Source organism: Pyxicephalus adspersus, chromosome 7 (genome assembly GCF_032062135.1).
Source record: "Pyxicephalus adspersus chromosome 7, UCB_Pads_2.0, whole genome shotgun sequence".
Classification (NCBI taxonomy): domain Eukaryota; kingdom Metazoa; phylum Chordata; class Amphibia; order Anura; family Pyxicephalidae; genus Pyxicephalus; species Pyxicephalus adspersus.
In genome coordinates this window covers 56,351,115-56,372,766 of record NC_092864.1, presented here as the reverse complement: position 1 = coordinate 56,372,766, position 21,652 = coordinate 56,351,115, and positions in this window count along the sequence as shown.

The window sequence follows — 21,652 nt, the reverse complement described above, 5'->3', positions numbered from 1 at the left end:
CTGAATATATATGTAGAGACAACCTCAACGTCTTCACATGTACCATACATTTTACTGTACATTTTACACATATGTATCCCAAAACTCAACCATAAGTGTCCCTCCCTTAAGTAACCTAAGGAACACCAGTACCCTTCAAACATCCTAAATCTTGGCTCTAGGTCCTCAAGGGTTTCATCCTCCAATTGCTCCAAAAATAGGGTCTGCAATGCCTTAGTTCTTATGTCCCCAGCCGTACCACACACATTCAAGGATCCTACCAACCACAATGCAGCCCCTTCACCAACATAGAGACTATAGTTACACCTCCTGCAACCTACTGGAGACACCACGCCTAAGGTCGTTCCCTATCCCCCAGAAAATGCTCAGATACCACCTCTGCCTAGGCCCTAAGCCCCCTCTCATGTTTGGCCCTTCTCCTACGTCCTTAGCCCTCGGCTCCGGGCTTTTCCCAGTTTCTGCTCACGAGACCACTGCATCCATAACTTAAAAATGTGAAATTCACAGTATCAATAACAACCACAGTCATTAAAAACCTAAAAAAAAAAAAAAAAAACTAAAACCACTGACAAAAAAAGCACTAACCACTTGGGATTAACTGCTTGGGAATTGTCTATTGCTAACTATACTATACTAACTGCTTGGGATTTGTCTATTACTAAAGATATTAAGTAAACAATTTACTAATTAACATTACTCAGAATGAATGAATTCTGTATGATTGTCACGTGACCTCTTTATTTGTTTTATTCAAATGTTGTACCCAGTACTGAGCTTTGTAGGTCAGTAAATAAATGAGCTAACAAATGAGCATCTTGAATTATGTCTTGAAGTGGATAATTTAGGCACAGCCCATAAAGGTTGATGCTATAATTGAGATGTAGACACACAAGTAGGAACAAAGAGAAGTCATGTAAAGTTCAATTAGCAATAAACAAGTCATTAGACTGGTGATTAGAATAACAAGCCTGTACTGTAACAGGTTCTGCTAACCTCTCTTGCCTTGGGCATGGTCCTCACTGCCAAAAGAACACAGATCCACACACCTACAATCTTGCCACTAAGCTCTTCTGATCTGCTTGCCTCATCACACCTACACTGTCAGCTGCCAAATCCTGATTTTAGTGCGATTTAATGGGAAACTTAATACAAGATGATAATTGCTTGGCACCAGATACATTTTCTCTCTTTTTACAATCTCCTTTCACAGCTCTTTATGTAGAGGTAACTTTTTTTTTTGCAGAAAGCTGTGGGGACAGTAAGGGAAGGAAGGTATGGATCTTTTATCACTTTTTTAGCATTTAGAAAATAATACTATGTATTGGACATTTACATAGAGCTGCATAAAAGCTATGATCACAAGGCATTAGAACATTGATTGTGCTCTGTTCTAACAAGCCCAGGGATTTTGTGGGGAATGATCACATTGCCTCTGCAATCTATATCCATCTATAGGCAGCACTTCTCCCATCTTTGCTTGTTATAGGGGCCTCATGACTAGAGCACACAATAGCACCTCTTTGGCATCTTGTCCATGGAAGAAGTTGCCTATGCACAGAGAGACAACTTTCTATTGGGTCCTCCATATACTGTTCCCCCTTTAACCACTATAATCTATAACCACTTCTATAAGCACTGCCAAGACATACTTTATGTCAGTGCTTCCCAAAGAATTTGTATAGCTTCATGACCACCACTGGGAGTGTGACCCTGCAGCCTGGGCCTCATTGAACTTTAACTTCAATAAGTATTGTCCCAATTACCATCACGCAGGATACCTTATCCCCAAACACAGTTCCTGGCATTTCAGGAAAAGGAAATGTTGATTGTACACATATAGTGATAGTTTTACTGGGGAAAATTACTTTCAGAACCATACATCTGGCACATTATCTAAACAGTTGCAAAGATACCATAAAGACTTCTGACGTACTGTACTTCTTTCCTCTCCAAGGCAGAATGTGCCTGCGTCTCTTAGTCCAACCACAATTCCAATAGGTAAAGTATTCCTTTACCTAAAGGAGAACATCAAAATTCATACACAGAACAGATCAGCAACACCAAAGTCCCACCAATCTGTGATGAGTCCTACCAGGTGATGAGGTTCTTTCCATTTTCAGCATCACCATCCTAAAGAAAAACGTAACAGTTTTCCTAAAATTTAGGTCCCGTTCTCTCCCTAAAACGCTGGTATGTTCTATATAAATATAAGTTTAATTTTGAAACATTAAAGGCAAAGATGAAATACACAATGGAGACACCCTTGGAGGGGGCACAGAAAGGGGATCCCGGGGATCCAAGTGGTTTAATAATATATTAACTTTGCTTGTACAGACTCAACAGCAAATACTTTAATTCATTCACTAATTACCAACCGGTCTGACAACCAACCCTGCCAACTTCTCATGTTCACAATAAAATCCCTGTTGTCCTGGTTATCATATATGCTGTATTTATGTTGCATAGCTGTTCAGCAGAAACTCCTGATATCTACCTGTCACAATATGAAACAAGTTTTTGAAATTTGTAAAGCTGATAATTGCATGCATAGCTTTGCCGGGCTTATTGTGTGTGGCACAATTGGGATGAATTATAGTAACAAGAGGAAAGAAAGGTGTATGTGGTATCAACAATAAGAAACAGGTGTTCACATTCATGTAATAATAATTTTCACTAATCACTGAAATACTGTTAAAGGTAATAGTAGACACAGACAACTTATGGATACATTTATTTGTAACATTATACCAAATAACCCGTGTGGCACGGCCACCACCTAGTGTGCCTGGGTAATAAAGAAGGATGCCACAAACCATGAAACTTAATCTCCATGTTATCAATGATCCTGTAGTCAGAGAATACAGCTGATCTTTTGCTTTTACCTAAACCTGGAAGATATTGCTACTATGTAGCATCTGTATATAGACAGTAGGTAAACAACATACATGATGTCTACTGTATCTATAGTTTGTAGTATTCATTCACTTTTTATGGCAAGACTGTCAAGTTTGCTGCAACCTAAATTCACTGTGAACTTTAGATACTCATCACTTGCCAAGGTAATTTAATGTAAATGTTGTAAGCGATGAACATAATAATGTTTTCCATGGTAAAAACCTACGCCCAGCTGCTTGTTTACCTTGCCAAGCACTTTTTTTGTGGTTGTCACAGGAAGTGCCTCCCTAAAAAGCACCAAACAACGGGAACACAATCACCATGTACATGCACATGCAGTGCAGTAGTTGGGGTTCTAATAGAAATAGGGTTCACCAGTACATGACTAAACTGGTGATCACTACTACTGCATTTGTAAAGTCCTATACCCACTTTACATCTTGCCAGGTAGCTTGGCCAATTTGACAATAGCCAGCGTCATCTGGGAGCAAACTAGACATTGGCAGGACTTCCAGCAAAATCGTACTGCTGCCCATACAGGTTGACACTACCAATGTGAAGGGGCTTCTGTGGAGGGGACCTATGATTGCCAATCCCACCTATCCACCTAAAAATGTGCCTTTTTTGCACAGAATACTGGAAATGTCCTAAAGGGGCATGGTGAAATCTCTACTCTATCCAATGCAAATACAATGTTTTTAGAAATGTATTATTTGATTTATTTGGATATTTAGAGACTTTACAAGTTAGGAACTTTGTCTTATTGCATTATTACAGTATCTATATCAAGTTTAAGAACCGAACACCTTTATGAATGTCCATTACGTAAAATAAGAAAATATGGCTTACTATTTTCTCACATGTTCTCAGGCCATTAACAAAAGTGACATCTTATTCACTGGTTTGACCCATTTGTCGGCACACTTGTATTCAAGCAGTTGCATGAGCATTAGCATGTTGCTAACACTTACTATTCAGGTTTTTACACCTGGAAAACCAAGGAGCTTTCGAAAACAGATTGATTGAACCTGACCTTATTATTACTCATTTTGGGCACCCCTTCCACACTAAGTGACAGGTCCCCCCAGTAACAGGTGGATACTGAGCACAGACTCTGCCCCCTGAGCACATACCCTGCCAAATCATGGTGCCCCAAGCGCTGAACACAAAGCACCACCTACTGTTTTTATATGACCGATACCCCTGGTGACTACGAGGACACTCGCTCAGTCTGCACCTGCACCTGCCTTGCTACATGGTAGTTATGTCCCTAGCATGGCCACTTAGACAAGAACTGTAGCATATCCAATGGAAGTACATGCCCAGATTTCTAATATGTTGATCAGTTACTTTATTCATGTGAATGGAATTTCTCATCACCATTCATCACTATGCAAGATCTGCTCATCATTTTTTAAATCTTGTGAAAAAAGTGATGATTTATCACATTGCCACTTCTCTATAAATAGGTCCCTAGATCCCAGAAAATCAAATATTTAGTTATTTTAAGCAACTGTTAGATACAAACATACTGTTAGTGAGAAAGTTGATCAAATAGTGACGTATAATAAATCATATTTTATTTTCCAACCTATGACACATTAGAAGGTGTGTCCCATAATGTGTCATTTCTGACATGCTCAGATAAAATTCCAGACATCTCTACCTTGTTTTTTTTCTCTACACACTTTCGTCAGCTGCAAAATTCCATTAAAGTTTGGTAAAAAAATGTTGCTCAAATCATTTGCTGGGAGGTATGAGTACACTTTACCTAGCTGGAAAATAAAGCTGTCAGTTTATGAAAGCAAGGTGTCTTCTATCAATAGATCCTTAGATTGAAAGCAATTTGATTCATACTGTGGTGCCTGGCCTATGAAATGCTCCATCCACATTGTGGTGGTTGTATAAAATGTAGAATTCAATGTTGGCAGTGTCATGCAAAGTTCAAATGAAAGTCATAATGTAATTTAGCCTCCCTGTGTTTTATCACAACAAGTAGAAAATCCTTTTGCCCCAGGGCAAGACAAGTCTAGCAAATCTGACACCTACGCAATGCTCGCAATAAAAAAGACTCACCCGAAACAAGATTTTCAGCACTCCTGACGGAATCGGGAGTGTCCTACTGGCATTTAGTAAATCATTGACATGGAACATTATCTGTTTTTTTTTTATTTAGTCTAAACATTAAAATGTAACCACACTGTACCTGGCCACATAGAACCTTTTTGATGATCATCATGGGGTATCTTGCTTTGTGCAAAGAGAAGATGTTCTTATAGAACAGTTTAAAGCAATCAATCATTTTTAAACTTTTACTGACTTCAGTTTAGTAAACTAAAACCTGATTGACTGTGTTTTGCATGTGATCATTGCTAGGGATGGCATTCAGATCTTCACAAACCATGACTATCCATTGGATTTGAATTTGCATGTGCTGGCAGATTCCATGGTAATTTCTCCAGGTTCAGCTTGTGTGAAACTTTAAAGCACTGCATGGTCCTTAAACCATGGTTAGTGGGCTAAGAATGGCCAACAATGGGGGTATTTGGATAAGCCAAATTCCTCGTTGTACCATAGTGGGTTTACATTAGTCACATATTACTGTTCATTGGAATCTTTAGAGAAAGAACCAGGAAAGATCATTCTGTTCTATTTTGTGCTGTGAACTGCAATGTTGGACTATTTTGTATTGTGTGCTCCTAAAGAGATATAGATTAAGGCAGAATGGGACCCTATGTGGAATGTCTATGCTGGTATGATTATATTAGAACCCAACTGCCTACAAGAACATCTTCTCTTGTGATGTTACGTGGAGGTACACAGCTCTAGCCATTCATAGTATTTCTCTAGTTTGCTGCAGAGCTTTGGCGGGTTGTAGCTGGGCCCTTTAAACAACCCCTCAGCCCTAAACCCTTGGGTTGGATTGTTGGAGGTTTAGGCGTCATTCATTTCTTGCTGGACTGTTCTTGGAGCTCCTTTTTGTCTGTGTGCACCACAAACACCTAACCTACCTCTTTGTACTACTTCCTGTTGATAAAAAAAAATTAATTTGACGGCCATAAATATGCTGCCGAAGTACTCCAATGTTGTCCTCTGTTTAAATCATGCTGTTTCATAGCACTATGTATGGCTTTAAGGCATCAACTAAACCTATAATTAGCATGATTAGTGTATTTTTATGACATGGTTAAAAATGAATAAAAAAGCCTTTCTTTGCTACTTAGTGTTTTAGTGAAATCGTCCAAGTCCCACACAACAGGCTCCTTAGGTTATTTGACAAAAGCTTGTCTATGAATGTCATAAGGTAATGCTTGTAATTACGTTATACAAGCAGACTTTACAGAACGGCTGGCCGTAATCCCTATTCAGTGGTTGCTATACTTCTGATTCTGGGACAAGAAAGCACATCTTTCATTCCTGATATTGGTAATGTAAAGCTCTTTTCAATAATAACTATATTTTATAACAATGCTGTAAATTATTTTGGTATAAATACCACCATATAAAATAAATTAATTATTTTAAACACATTAGTGTACAAGTATTTAAATTCTGTGCATGAATTATACCAGAATAAAACACATAATAAGAAAGTAAGATACTGCACCCTCTAGTGATTACTTCAGGAAACTGCTGTTACTTTATGATAAAAAGTTCATATGCAATCTTTTGTATTAAAAGATTTGTATGTTAGGCAGTTTAACTGGTTTAAATCAAAGACAATCATGAGCCTGTGTTGCAAAGTTCATCATATTAATTTTAAGTCGTAGAATTTCTAAAACATGGACAACAAAGTACTTTTCTAACATTTTATTTTAGAATGTAAAGCTCCTAATATCAGATGTATATTGTTTTCAAAGTGGTGAAGATAATAATAATGAGAGACTTATAACACATATTCCCTTCTGTATACAACATTATTGAGGTCCTTGGTCTTTATTCAATGAACTGTTATCGCACTTAACTCATATGAAATACCATATAGTGCAGCCTTTCTCAACGCAGAGGAGCCCTTGAAATACTTTTTTGGGTCATAGTGAACGCCTACTTTTTTTAATGGCGAAAAATGCCTCTAAAATTGGTGGCCACTGGAAAGAATACCCCAAAAGAATGGTAGGTAATATAACACCATTTTATATGTCATGCATCTGGCTCCACAAAGTGGTGTTGGCCCCAGAACGATGCAGAGATCATTATATGGGAGGTCAATCAGCCAAAGTTCAAGGAACCCATAGCAACGTAAAGCACACTTACAACCCAAATGAATGCCAGATATAGGGCATGCAATGATATTGGCATAGTGACCACTTGAAAATATATTGGCAACCTTGCAAGAAAAAGAGAAGCATAGAAAACCAGGAGCAAGCAAACTTTCTACTGATAATAATTCTTGCATGTTTTCCTATTCTGTATGTTTGTTACCTAATATTGTTTGTATAGTGTTAATTATTTGATACAAAAGCATTTTAAAACACTCTGTAGGTTTGCATATGTACAATGCATAACTTGTCCTGTACGTTTCACCAGTCTGCAGTACCTTACCTTGTAAATCACTAGCACTTTATTCATCCTGCATACTAGATTGCACTTACCTGTGTGATTCTTGTAGATCATTTATGTCTGCCTTTTCTACATAGTAACTTGTAGTTTAGCTTTTGTCAAAACTTTTTGTTTTCATAAAAAAGCACTATAATATACTGTACTTACCTCCACCCACCTTATCCTTTACTGCCATACTACAGAAGGTAACATAATCATCACAGTGGCTTGGTGGCTGATGCATTCACCTTGCAGTATCGGGGTTCAAGGTTCAAATGTTGGCCAGAATACAATCTGAGAGTTTGTATGTGCCTTCTGTGTGCTTGGTCAAATATAGAACTTTGATTTCCCCCCACATTAACTGGCTTGCTGCAGAATTGACTTTAGACTTGTCATTTTCAACCAGGGTTACTCCAGAGGGTGCTAGGTGTTCCATAAACTTTGACTAACTGAACTCTCATGTGATGGTCAATAGCATGATGCCAAATCTCCTTTTAGCTATCCATTGACCTCTTGGAGTTTCAAGCTGGGTTTCCCAAGACCTGAAAATTATTTCAAGGGTTTCAGGGGTAAAAAGGTTGAGATAAGCTTCCTTTGATTATGATAGGGCCATTCAATCGTGATCTGCTCCTAAGGGACAGTTGTGAATATGTACTTTGTAAGTCTATAACAGAAGAAGCATCTTTTTGTAAGATCCGGTCTACTCAGCATTTCCTGGGATTCCATCAGAAGGATGACAAAGTCACCTTGCTTGGGCAGTCCAAAGTGTATTTGTCCTACTCCAGAATTTTTGCAATTTGCCTACATGATTGCTATTTTTCTTACAAGATCTACTTTAAAGCATCACTGTGAGAAAAATTGTATGTAATTAGTAAATATAACGATGCTATCAATTATTTTAATTTATTTTTTATTTCATATGCCTACCTCTATGTCTACATGCACATCAGTTTGTTGGGTAACAGAAGCTGGGCCAAACTTTACCACTGCTAGGGGTGTATAATTATTTGCATTAAATAAAATTTCTTTTTTTTAGATTTAAAGTGCATCAGTGCTCAATTATTGGACCACAAATCAAGAGCAACAGGCCTTTCTAGTTCCTGTACTGGATAGTGGTGTTGAGCTGCTCCTTCTTGTTTATATGTCAGCACTCCACATCCACCTTTGTCAGCGATCTTTCCACCAGACCAGCAGTAGAAGTCCAGTGTTGGTAAACTGGCGATGGTTTAGTTCCCTAAGCCATAACTAACATATACCCGTCATCAATCAGGGTTCTAAGTACTACAAGCAAAAAACATATACTTCAAAGGAAACAAACTATTAAATAATCAATCTCTTCCATGTGTTCCCAATGTTTTGCAATACCGACTGTGCCTAAACACATTCAGGCACAAAGCAAGTGGAAACTGAGCCTTAACCTATTCTAAAAACCTGCCCATGATTTATCCCATTGTCATCTATCTGAAACTAAATCTTGTCAAAGGGCTAAAATGGGATTATTAATATTATTAATATTATTATTATTATTATTATTAATAATTTTAATAATAATAAACAGGATTTATATAGCGGCAACATATTACGCAGTGCTGTATATTAAAAAGAGATAAAATTATATTGTGTAGCCTGTACTCTTAAAGATAAACAAAAATTTCCTATTAGGCGTCCCAAATTTTCTCAATAAAATGACAAGCAATGAAACTAATTATGAATCAAACATCTGATGCAACAGTATGCAGTGTTGCTTCATTCTATACATTTCTGATTATTCATCTCAGTATACCCAGCATTTATTTTGCTGTTCATATTTAGGCTAAAGAGTTAACAGATTTAGGCTTTACTTTAGAAATGATAGAAGTCACTATTCTAAGAAATAGTTTCTTAAAGATCTCAGATTAGAAATCTCATATCAAAGTCATTATTCCAGGAAAAATAGTTTATATATTATTATATACACCCAATATATGATAGAACAATATGATGTCGCCCTATAACACAGAACTCACAGAGCACATGGTACTTTATGATTAGGTAGGCTGTTGTTTCCAAATTCTTTAAAAAGAAATGTTGACTTGCTGTGGTGCTAACCCTCTAGTTTTAGTACTTCTTGAGATACCTAGAGGTGCTTTAGAGGTTAAAGCATAACTACACCCATAAACAAATAGTTATCAGGAGGTTGAGGATTTTGGTAGAAGATACAAAAATTCTCTTTTGCCAAAAATATTTTTTGCCAGGAGCTGGAAATAGTTCTTAATACCAATGGTGGGAATAGACCTAGATGCCTGGGACAATGTAACTCCTGCACGTGCTTCATATGTATGGCCAACAGTGTACCTAGAAGAATAAGTGTGAAGATGGCAGCTTCAGGGGATACAGCAGAGGTTCCTGGACCTGTCATCACTGTAGGGCAAAAAAAATAGAAAGTATGTGCTATCATTTTGGGAAAAGCTTGCCTCTATCCTGTGGCTGCTGGGATTGAAAAAAATGGCTCACCCAATCAAGATGGCCGAAGAACAGAACCAGCAAGAGAGAAAGAAGGAAGAGGATGGCAGCGCCCATGATGGAATGGGCAAAAAAAATTGTAACCAGGCAGGTAAAGTTATTTTATTGCATAAGGAACATCATCTGATTGCATTTTTGTTTCTCAAAAAGGGTTCAGTTGCGGTCTTTGTTGCCATTTTTGTTTCAATAATCTATATTGAGAAAAAATTTTATGTAATAACAGCAGTCAAACAATGGATATAAAATTCTATAAAATGTAATATGCCTACATAACAGTATAAAGTTCATACAAAATGTGAAGTAGGTGTATCCGAACATCTCACTGCACAATATAGCACAGTAATGTCTTGGCGGGCTAGCAGGAGTTCCAGACCATTGTAAAGTGGAGTGACAGTCAGGAATTAGACAGTGAGACCCGTTAAATTTACTTAAAAATACAACAGCATATTAGTGAGGCAATAAGACACACAAGAACAGGACAGACACAGAAAAAAGGGGGGAGGCCAGGATTCAAGCGTAAAAATGCCCAATATCATATATGAGTGCAGGAAATGAGGAAGGATTATAAAACAAGGAGAGAAATATCAAAATCCCCCAGGAAGTAGTCTTTGTTGCCATTTTTATAACTGTTAGACTATTGATTCTGTTGCTGAGTGGAGCAAAAATTGGACCACATAATATGCATACCATTTATCACTTCAGTGAATCACTCTTTAGTTGTGGGTCACCCACCTTGGTCTTTTTCTGTACTACACAATTTCTTTGTAGCCACATTGACTGTAGGTTTCAATTTCAAATACTTTTGAAACCACAGTAATATAAATTATTAGCAATCATAGAATTGACTAGGAGATTCCATTCCACTCAATGTGTTACTTTTCTTTTGCAGATGACAAGTTCATTTTTAATATTTTAAGTACACCTACTTTATGAAAGCAAAAGTAGTGTGAATATTGTTATTGCCACAATTTTGAAAAAAGAAAATAAACTCTGCTTCAGAATAATAAAGAAAAAAAAAGTTTAAGTAATATGAGCCCTAATATTTTATAACAGGTAGCTTTAATAAGTAAAGGCCAAACCTGCTATTATAATAAAATATTTGGGGCAGACTTGGTCCATTCAAAATTCCATTTAAAGCAGTTGTACATGATCAATCATTTCAATTGCAGTATTTGACTCCTACTCTGCCAGTACAAAACTACTAATTTTAAGCTACTTAAAGAGTGTCAGGGGTCTGAAAGAAAATTTTTTGACACTCATCTGTAAAGCCCAGGACCCCATTTTACAAAGTCCCAATTCCTAAATTAAAAGGTGATGAATAGGCATGAATTATTTATAAAATATTTGAATTGCTGTTCTTGTTAAATGCAAGCAAAATGTGAGTTCCTATCAGTGCCATAATATATGTAAATCAGAGAATCAGTTGAAAATCCAACAAGTTGTCCTCAGAGCAATAGGCTACAGAAAATCCTTCAACATTACCCTGTTTTGGAGTCAACTCTCTGGGATGAAAAGTTTGTTCAGTTTGAAGAGCGTTTCTTTCGTTATCAGAGCAAAATAAGAACATACAGGGCTCTAGACATGGTAGAAATTGTGCCCCCTAACAGATGAACACGGGGATTTGTAAAACACAAGCAAAAAACAAACAGCAGATACTTTATGGAAAATTAAAGGTCATTGGGAGAAAAAAAAGAAAAAATACTTACCCAACTGTAGAGTGCCCTATGACGGGCAAGGTGGCACTGTGAGAGAAAAGGGGTTCTGGAGGGGTTTTAGTCTTTGTGACAATCTGAGGGATTGGGGGACTCTACAGTAGGTATGGGGGACAGGGACTACAGAGGGGTATAGTAGAGTACTTCAGGTGGCCGCGGAACTCTTAAGTAGACTGAAGGGCACAGTGGGGGATAGGGGCTTTAAATGGAGGTTGGGATATACATTGGGTGGAGTTTGCAAGAGATAGAAGTCCCTGAGAGGCTGAGGACAAATGAAAAGTTGGGGGTTGGGGAAGCACTGTGCAAGACCATGGAGAACTGAAGAAGGATGGGGGCACTAAGGGAGTCTTGGAGTTTAGAAGCTGGGAGTCATTGCAGTTGGATGGAATTGCTGTGGTAATTAAGGGGAAGTGTGGGAAGCTGGGGAGCACTTTGGTAGACTGGTGTTGTGGAAGTTGGTGGACAATGTAGTAGGCTAGGGCACATTGTGGGAAATTGAGGTGTTCTGTGGGGCTCCTATGCACTGCGGAAATCTCGGAGCACTGAGGGACTTAAAGTAGCTAAACCTGACTGAAGGAAATCAGCACCACTGAGATGAAAAAAAGAATAATAAAAGGTGCAAACAATTTTCCACTTGATCTATAGTAAAATCTATAAATATATTATGTTTATGTTTCCACTAATATGTCCACTGGAATATGCAAATCACTGAAACAATTGAGGAACAGCATTGAAAGAGTCACTGAGGACACATTTGGAGTTCACTGTGTGACTTTCTAATTAATCAGAAATAAGTGTCTCTTTCATGTCTTGTAACTGGTATAAATATAGATGAAGCCAGTGATAGGAAGAGGTGAGGTAAGAGATGGAAGAAGTGATATGAATTGGTAGGAAGGAAGTGAGGGATGAAAGGGTAATGGACTGGTTTGATTGAAGAAGACATGTATGGAGTAGGTGGGGTTGACTGGAAATAAGCATTACAGCCTGTGACAGAGCTTTAACAGAAAAGTTGTACCATGTCCTTTCTTTTAAAAAGTGGAAAAGTAGGACAGGTGCAGAATGCTGTTTCAAACCAGTGGGGAGGGAACACCAGACTGTGGTTTAGTAGATATGTTTAGGTGCTCTGCATATCTTGTTGGTTTCTCCATTTCCACCTCTGCTTTCAGTTAGTGATCACGGTTTTTTGTTTTGACGCAAAACACCCCGTACAAAATGTGGGAAGCCACACCAAACATGTTGTGTCTAGGAGGGTGATGAAGGCACCTGGCATAAAACATTATGGCTAGTTTTATGATCTGGGGTTGCTTCAGGTCCCGGTTCATTATCTAGAAGTCAGCTATCTAGCTGAAAGTACTGAATGACCAGGTTTTACATCAATGGATTTTTTTCTTCCAGATGGCACAAGCATTTTCAAAAATGACAATGCTCACATATTGAATGAGTGGTTCAGGTAGCATGAGACATAATTTTCACAAATGGATTATCCAAACTGTAATCCCATTGGGAATATTTGGAATGGGCTGGAGAAGACTTTACAGAGCAGTCTGCAAGATCTTGATGAAAAATAAATGCTGTGACACCGCATAAGCTCATCAAAATGATACGATGGCAAATGCATGCCGTGATCAAAGCCAAAGGCATTCCCGAAAATTGTGTAACTTAATGGACAGGCAGTGTACAAGGGCCCTATTAAATTGTGGTGAGTACAAGCATACAAAAAATTCCAGGAGTCTAGCTTAGATTTAGCACCAATGATAGAAAAGTAGGGTTCAAATCAGGCCTTTTCATTTAAGTAAGGCTCAGTGGAGGTCAATGGTGTAAAAAAGGGTGATATCTTATGGTACCTTGTTGTGACATTATTATGTTGTGCCCACATTGACAATGTTTACTGGTAAGCCTTCCACAAACCTTTATACACACTTATGAAACTACATACTGTAATTAACCACTTTAGGACTGACATACTAAACCCACTGCTTACCAGACCAGTTTTTACAACTCTTTGATGCTTTAGACTTTAAATATTTCGTCATTTGTAGTCTATTCAAAGAAAGAAAAAAAGGATTTCATTTTGGTACTATTTAGTAATAGGAAGGTGAAATGTTTAGTGTGTGATGGTAGAAAATGAAAAAAATGATATGTGCATGTCCATTGATAGCACAGCTACAGCCCTTAAATAGAGCTAATGCCTCCCCTTGCACTTCACTAAGCCTATACTACTGCATTGTTTCCATTTTGACTGATTAGGAGCAAAGCACCTGAAGTTCCATAGACACAAAGAAAATAGGCGTGTAGTAATAATGCACATCAGAAATATATGTTACTGAGTACAGGTAGTCTCTGGGTTACATACAAATAAGAATTGTTCTTAAGTTGAATTTGTATGTAAGTCGGAACAGGTACATTATTTTATTAAATGCAGTTAGGACAGATGTTTGTCTCAACCTATTGTTAGGCAGCGTAGTGTCAATTACTGTATAAAATCCTCACTGTGAGCTAATCACAAACAAAGCAAAACAAAAAAACAAAAAAAACTTTACGGAGCCTAGACATTCATTAACTTGTGGAGCAAGCCGTGCTTTGATATGCAAAAAAAAAAACAGCTGCAAAGTTTGTTGCGGTCAATAAAGAGTTACAAAATGCTACAGGTCAGCTCAGCTCTTAAGAACACCCACAACCTCAGCTGTGTTTAGCAAAAGACTTCTTCTGCAAGTCTTGCAAACTGCCCCCCTCCCCCCCATCAAGCCTCCTTCTGCACACGAGCAAGACGGGAAGCCTTGTTCGTATCTAGGAGTCATCCATATGTCGGATGTATGTTAGCATATAGGTGTCATGTTTTGCAGGAATAATGTCTGGTTGGGTTGGCATCACTCTATATTGAGTTATATGACATTCAGAGAAATCTTACTAAACAAAGATATTTGTGGGGAACAGTGATTGGACAATATGATTGAAGAAAATGATAAAAATTTTGGAATTGGTTGATACTCAATTAAAAAAATTTTTGGGGCATCATCCTAATGGCTCTTCTGAACTCTAGCCTCTCATTTGCTCCTGGATATTCTGCCCTGACTTGCATTGCCTTTTGAATTCTTGTCTATATAATAGTAACTATAATATTTTGGTATAACTCCAAAACACCAAATTCCTAAAAATATATTCAGTGAAATTGGTATTGTCTGAAATTGAAGTGGACAGGGGAGCATACTATATAAGTGGGGCCTTTCTTTCTAACTAGCAGCAAAATAATTGTTTTTGACTCATTACCCCTGCAGAAATTGGCACATAAGTGGTAAAGGGTCAACATCTCTATTAAAGATGTTCATTGAATTACACATAAATTAAATTTGGATATGGCTAAGTTTGGTAAAGACTAAAACCTGTTTATGGTAATGTATCCTTATTATTAGGCATTTATCCGGAAGCACCTTTGTAGGGAGTGAATGCTGACCGCTGTACCAGATTGCTAATGTTCTTGACTTTGATGGTGCAACTGTCCGGAGCCAGTGTTGTCAGTAAACATTATGAATGTTGCTTGAGGCAGTTTAGCAGAGACACATGCTGTCTCTATGGTACAAAGAGGAGATCCAGACGGATGAAGGATTGGAATGAAGTAGAACTTGTTCATGTCTGTTCTACCTGACTCTACATCAAGGAGTTTACAAGTCTGTATTTTCTGGAATCTCTTTCATTTAAGTTCTTCATAACCATTTTATCCTCCTTTTTATTGATTCTAACTGTAACTAATCTAAGATTGCCTAAATAAAATCTGGTTTACACCAGTGACTCATGGTCACATTTTCCTGTTTTCCCAATATAACTTGGCACGCTTTGTGCACTTCCTGTTTCTTAACATGCAATCAAATTATCAGATGTCCATTAAACATTTCTGTTAATGGAGAATATTATGTTTTTCACTTGTTTTTGCACAATGTAAATCAAGCTGAACTTGACTGTGGGACTTTCTGTCTCACTTGGTTGTACAGGCTCCTGTCTTGTACTGGCAGCACACTGTAAGCATCTCAGAGTGTTAATTAGGAGCTGCAACAAGTCACATAGATCCTTCTTCATTTCCTGGGTGATGTACATGCAGCACCATCTAAGCCAGCCTTTCTCATTCTTTCTTATCAAATTATTAACAGGGCTCCAGGAACCCCTGCTAAAAATTAATTTATTGGGTGTCCAAGGGCTAAATAGCCATTAGATTAGTGGGAACCTATAAGAATGATCGCCTTACAGTGGTGGTCTGAATGCCACCCTTATGGGCGATCTCTGTTGTCATGCTGTGGCTCTGAAAAGTGATGTTGGCTCAATGTAAGCACCAGCAAATGGGAGGTCAACCCCTAGGGTTCCATTGAAACATTACATATGCGTTGTGTATGAAATCATCTGTTCATCTGGATCCTGTAGACGTAAAATACATTTTACCAGAAAACACATATTTATAGTGCATATCAAATTACAATTCTTTTATACCTCCCTTACTTAATTTACTGTGAACACAATCATATATCCAATGCACAATCTAAATGTGCACAAAAAGACAGAAATAAAAAATATGCTGAAACATAAAATTGAACATTCTAGTGAACTGTATGAGCTATGTGACAGCTAAGTTTATAGTCTCCACACAATTTTGTGTCAGTAAAAATGCAACTCACAATGTACCTGGGCAGGAGTTAGATTATATTGCCTGGGCATGGCCTTCTAAGTGCTGAAGTTGGGCACTTTGACAGCTTAGACTGCTACAGTGTGCAAATCAGCGGTGCATAACTACACATTATGGCAAAGCATTTCTGGTACAAAAACTTCCTATTTGCAAAAATAACATAATTGCTGCACTGTACATGGCCTGTGCAGGGAGCAGAGCTGTACGAGGCACCAAAATGTCCACCAACTACAGGTTTCCTGCATGAAACTACATGAACTAGGCGCTTATAAGGCCAGTCATCGAACACAAAGAGAAAGAGCAAGTACACAAAGAACATTAACACTCAACTATGATTACACAAATCTGTTTAGCTTTAAGTTACTTTATAAAGGGCACCTGTGCTGTATGGACATTACAGTGCATTGCATTTGTTCAGAATATGTAAATGATTTAGTTTGTAGTCCAGGTCATTGCCTTTTCTTAAGGTGAAAATAAATCTCCAATAGTAATGGTGGTCTCTAGGAGCAGCATTCTTGTCACCCAGACAGATGGAAGTTTTTTAGACTGATATTCTATGGTTCTCCTATCTCCTATCATGCCCCTGATTTGGAGATCCCCAAATAATAAGGGCAGGTGTTTAGATTCTACTAAGCATGGCTAATTTAATAGGTCATCACATGTCAGACCTCGTGAATCAGTATGCATTCTAGCTTTGATGTATTTCCCACTAACATAATCACAAAGTTTTGTAAGAATTCAGCGATGGGGATGCAAACACATTACAGACACTCCTTGGCAAACAATGTGATGGGGCAGGATTCCAGTCAGATTGCAGGCTGTAATTTGGATTTTGCCTCAGGAAGTGTAAGCCTAGATTGCAGCTGAGATAGTTTGCCTTTCTCCAAAATGGTTATAGCTCCAGTATACCTGTATAGAAGCTGTTTTCTATACGTTATAAATTGGTTCATTGATAAAAGGTGTACTCATTGGTGTAAAAAATGTGATTACCATATTACATCTATTATTCAATATAGATATCACACCAGATGTTAGATGTACGCACTGATACACTGGATATGGGTATTCCTTTTTAGATATATTACTGCTCCTTTTACCCCTATATTGCACGGGTAGTCGAGCCAGCACAATAATAGACTTTAAAGGACATAAACTATTTAAATAAGTGTCCATGTATCCTCTCACATGAGCTGCTTTACTATAGTGGTTAAACAATATTAAAGCTTACCTCCGGGTATTTATTTATTTTTTGTCTCTGGTAGAGCTGTAATGAATTATAACTTTTATCAAGTTGTAAATGTTGTTTTATCAGGTACCTAAATGCCATTTGTACCCTGACAGAGGAGATTATTGTCCCCTTCCTGTTTTGTCACACACCAGTCACCTGTACAGGAAGTCAGGGAAAATCTCCTTCATACAAACCTCAACGGTAGTGACCACTTGATGCCACTTCACAAACTGCTAGAAGGCTTTAGTAAGGCATAAAAGTTATTGGAGTGGCTTGATTAATGTTAAACTAAGATATGAGTTTAACATTCTCAAAATGGAATCAAAAGGTTGTTTATTGGTTTCAATAAAGCTGATCGAAGCTCACCAAAAACATTGAAAAAACTTCTGTATACACTCCTAACAAGCTGAAATGCATGTGAACCAGGTCTAAAAGAGTTGAGAATCTTCACTCAATAAAGTGAACCTGAACCCCCCAAAAATGTCACCAGAAGGTAGAAGTTTTTAGTGCAAAAGATGTGTACATTTTCCCCAGCTTCTGTTGGCCTTGTTTTTTGCCCTGCACCATTCATTGTAGAGCCCAGCACCGCTACAAATAGACCTATATGCTGGGGACAATATAAGTCCTGCACACATCATCAGTGTCAGTCCAATGTCTGAAGTGGAGTCAGCGCTGAAGATGGTGGCATCCGGGGATACAGCAGTGAAAGCTTTGCCTTCAAAAAGAAAAAGTGCACCACACCATACTTGCCATACTATGGCAAAGGCTCACCAACACCAATGAGAATTAAGTTCTGGTTTGAAATAAAGATTCACTGTATGTGAAAAACACACACATTTCTGTGCATTTATCTGCATGTGATTGGGTATTCAAGTTAAACAGTTATAAGGTTTCAGATGAAGATTCAGTAAATCAGCATTTTTTGCCAAATGAACATTCACATAGGAAATAACATGTATTAATCAGAACTAAACTATACAGATAAAAAACTGCAACCAGACAGGTTCAGCATTACAGAAGGGACAGCACCTCCATCTTCATCTGGTCCTCTTCCAGGTGTCAGATCTTCAGCTTTCTTGATAGGCCAGGTCAATGTGTGCAGTTGTTCATTCAGCCCTGGCAGCCCCAGCATATACTGGCATCCTTAACAAATACCATTGCAAACAAACAGGTAAGTATGTTTCATTGTAGTAGCCACCCACCCCTTCAGCAATAAAAATCCTGCCTGCTCAATTTTTTAGTTATGGTCTATAGTTGAGTTATGGAACTTTAGTTCCACTTACAAAATAACTTTGGGACTTGAATACAACTCTTGCATATGATATGATTCAGATTTGAAGTGAACATATTTCATCCTATTTTCTAAACTCAGTCAAAATTCACTTTACTTAGTCAACAGTTTTTACTGATTTAGATGGGTCACAGAAGCAAACATTAAATTGAGGACTAATAACATACATAACCAGCTTTTCTATACACAAAGTACTCACTATAACTTTGCTGTGTGGGGGGCTTTCAGATGACGGTGACTGCATAGGCGGCACAAAAGGGAACAGGTGCAGCTGTACTGGGATCCTCTGTGGTTAACTTCAGGATGTATTGGGCCCAGTAAGGCAGACATCACAGCTGGGTCAAAGATTGCTATAGAGGAAACCCCAAACAACACAAATTAAACCTGCCAAAGAAAACATGTTGAGGAAAATACTTAAACTGCCATTGCTTACATCTGAAAATGTTAGCTTCTTGCCTGTATTGGCTTCAGCATTTACTAAAAAACAAATATGCAGCCTTAATATAGAACAAATGTATACATTTTCAACAGGACAGGTATGCAGCCAGTGAAGTCAGAACTCTTGATCTGCACACTTGTTTCAGGCCAGTCATTCAGAAGAAACCATTGGATTATCTTTTTCAGGAAGAGAGGTCAGCAATGTCAGCTTTGTATTTATCTCATCAATGACACTGTAATTTTCCCTTTATGGCCAAGATGACAGTTTCTTTTTAAACCCACACCAGCTTAGAGACACCTTCATAACACTAGCCATGTCTGAACTCCAGTCCTGGGAGGGATAATAAAATAATTATTAATTAGAAAAGCCTTGGTGTGCTGTGAAGTAAATCGTGATAAAAGTTAGGATGTATATACATGTATTAACAATGCTACACACAGTCATATAGGTCATTGTGTCAGAGACTAAATATTCCGATATTCGCCTATACAACATACCAAAGCAATATGGTAATATTTTCCCTACTAGAAAACAGTTTGGAACATCTTTTTTATTTTGATTTTTAGTTTAACAGGGATAGGACCCCCAAACATAGAATAAAATGTTTTATATAGTTTATACTGTAAGATGCATGACATGGGCCAGGAACAAGAACAGTGGGCGGTGGACCAAGACATGAGTGGTATATCAAGTTATTACTCCTGGAAAATGTAATAAGGAGGGTTCTGTGACTACAGTGAGCAAAAAAAGAGCTTTTGTAGGGTTTCTTTTGTTTCGTCTGTGAATGGGCAGTGGAGAGTGAGTACCTAAAGTATGCCAACATTTTCCCAAAATGGGCTGCAGTTATACCTCTTTTAATAAAAATGTAAATCTAAAAATGGTCCGAAATCTATATTGGTTAAAGTGGCAAAATATTATATTTAGGGGTGTATTTCTGAAGCAACAAATGTGGCTTCCACCAAACATTTACTGGTGGTGAATTTTTGCTGCCATGAACTTAAGAGATTCACATTTTGGAACATTGTAGCAGGGATTTATGTATTATTGTATGGTGTATTCATATTATCCCAATGTTTATGATATTATTCATAATCAACTCATCTGTAGGCTTTCCCTCTGTTGTTTACCCAGGGACACCTGACACCCATGACACCCTTCTAAACCCAAAACTTGGAAGTTGTCATGTTAACATAATGAACTTTTCCATGCAAGTCCAGTTTACCATGTAGGATATATAGGTTGTGTTAGGTATGTGCAAATGCACTTTTCAGAGGTACCAATGCACTTCCCACTTACATGAATCTGGTTGGTAAGTTAACTATTATTGTTACTGTGGGTTGCAAGATGACGAAAGATTACTACTAGTGGTTGGAGGCATCAATGGACCTTAGCTTAATTAGCCACTAAATAAACCTGATTTATTATTGTTCTCCATGATTATAAAAGATATCCCATCATAGTTGAACCTAGTGATCCAGCAAACCAGCAAACAAAACAATTGTTATAGTTGGCGCATATTTTTATTCCTGGACTAGATCTATTCCAGGGTTGCTGGATCAACCAGGTTCTCCCATCATAGTCTACCTTCTCCAGTCTTGGAGAGCTTTAATAAATCAGGCCCAATGTGTCATACATTTGCAACCTGATCAGTAGCTGGAGCTATGTCCAGACCATCACTGCCACCAGAACAGACCTTCCTCTGTCCTTACACAAAGGAGTAGGTGGGCTTCCTATGCAAGAATGTATGCTCATGGCACAGTTCACTGTGTTGATTTTACACATAATTATACTGTTTGCTTGCACAATAAAAGCTTCCTATTTGGAATATGTGTACATAGCACACCAGAGTGTAATATAAAACATTTTCACACACTCTGGTGTCAGCGCCCTATTTTCAAGTGGATTTTTTTCGTCAAACAAACGATAGTCACCTGCATAGATGACATCTATCAGCAATTCAATTCATTTGGAATTGAGTGAGACAAAATCCTTGGTATATTCACTCCCAAATAAGAAAACAGAAACCAGTCCATGTTTATTTAAGAAGAAGTTTTTATGACAACAATGCAGGAGCTCTATCAGGGTGAGTGAAGAGGAACTGTGGAAGGATTAAACTGGTTTGCGTGGAGTTATGGGAGGGCTTGGTCTGGGAGTTACCATGGAAAGTTGGAATCTAGTATGACAGGTGTACTGCAGGAATCTCATAACTGTGGCCAGCTTTCTTATAAACATACCGACGTTTGTACAAAAACAGGGCGAAAGTTCGCTGTGAAGAGCAGGGAAGAGATTAAGGTGAAGGCAGAAACCTCAATCCTACTAAAAATTGTGTGCTACCAACATAAAATGTATCTAAAGCTTATTGCTTTGGATAAAGTGA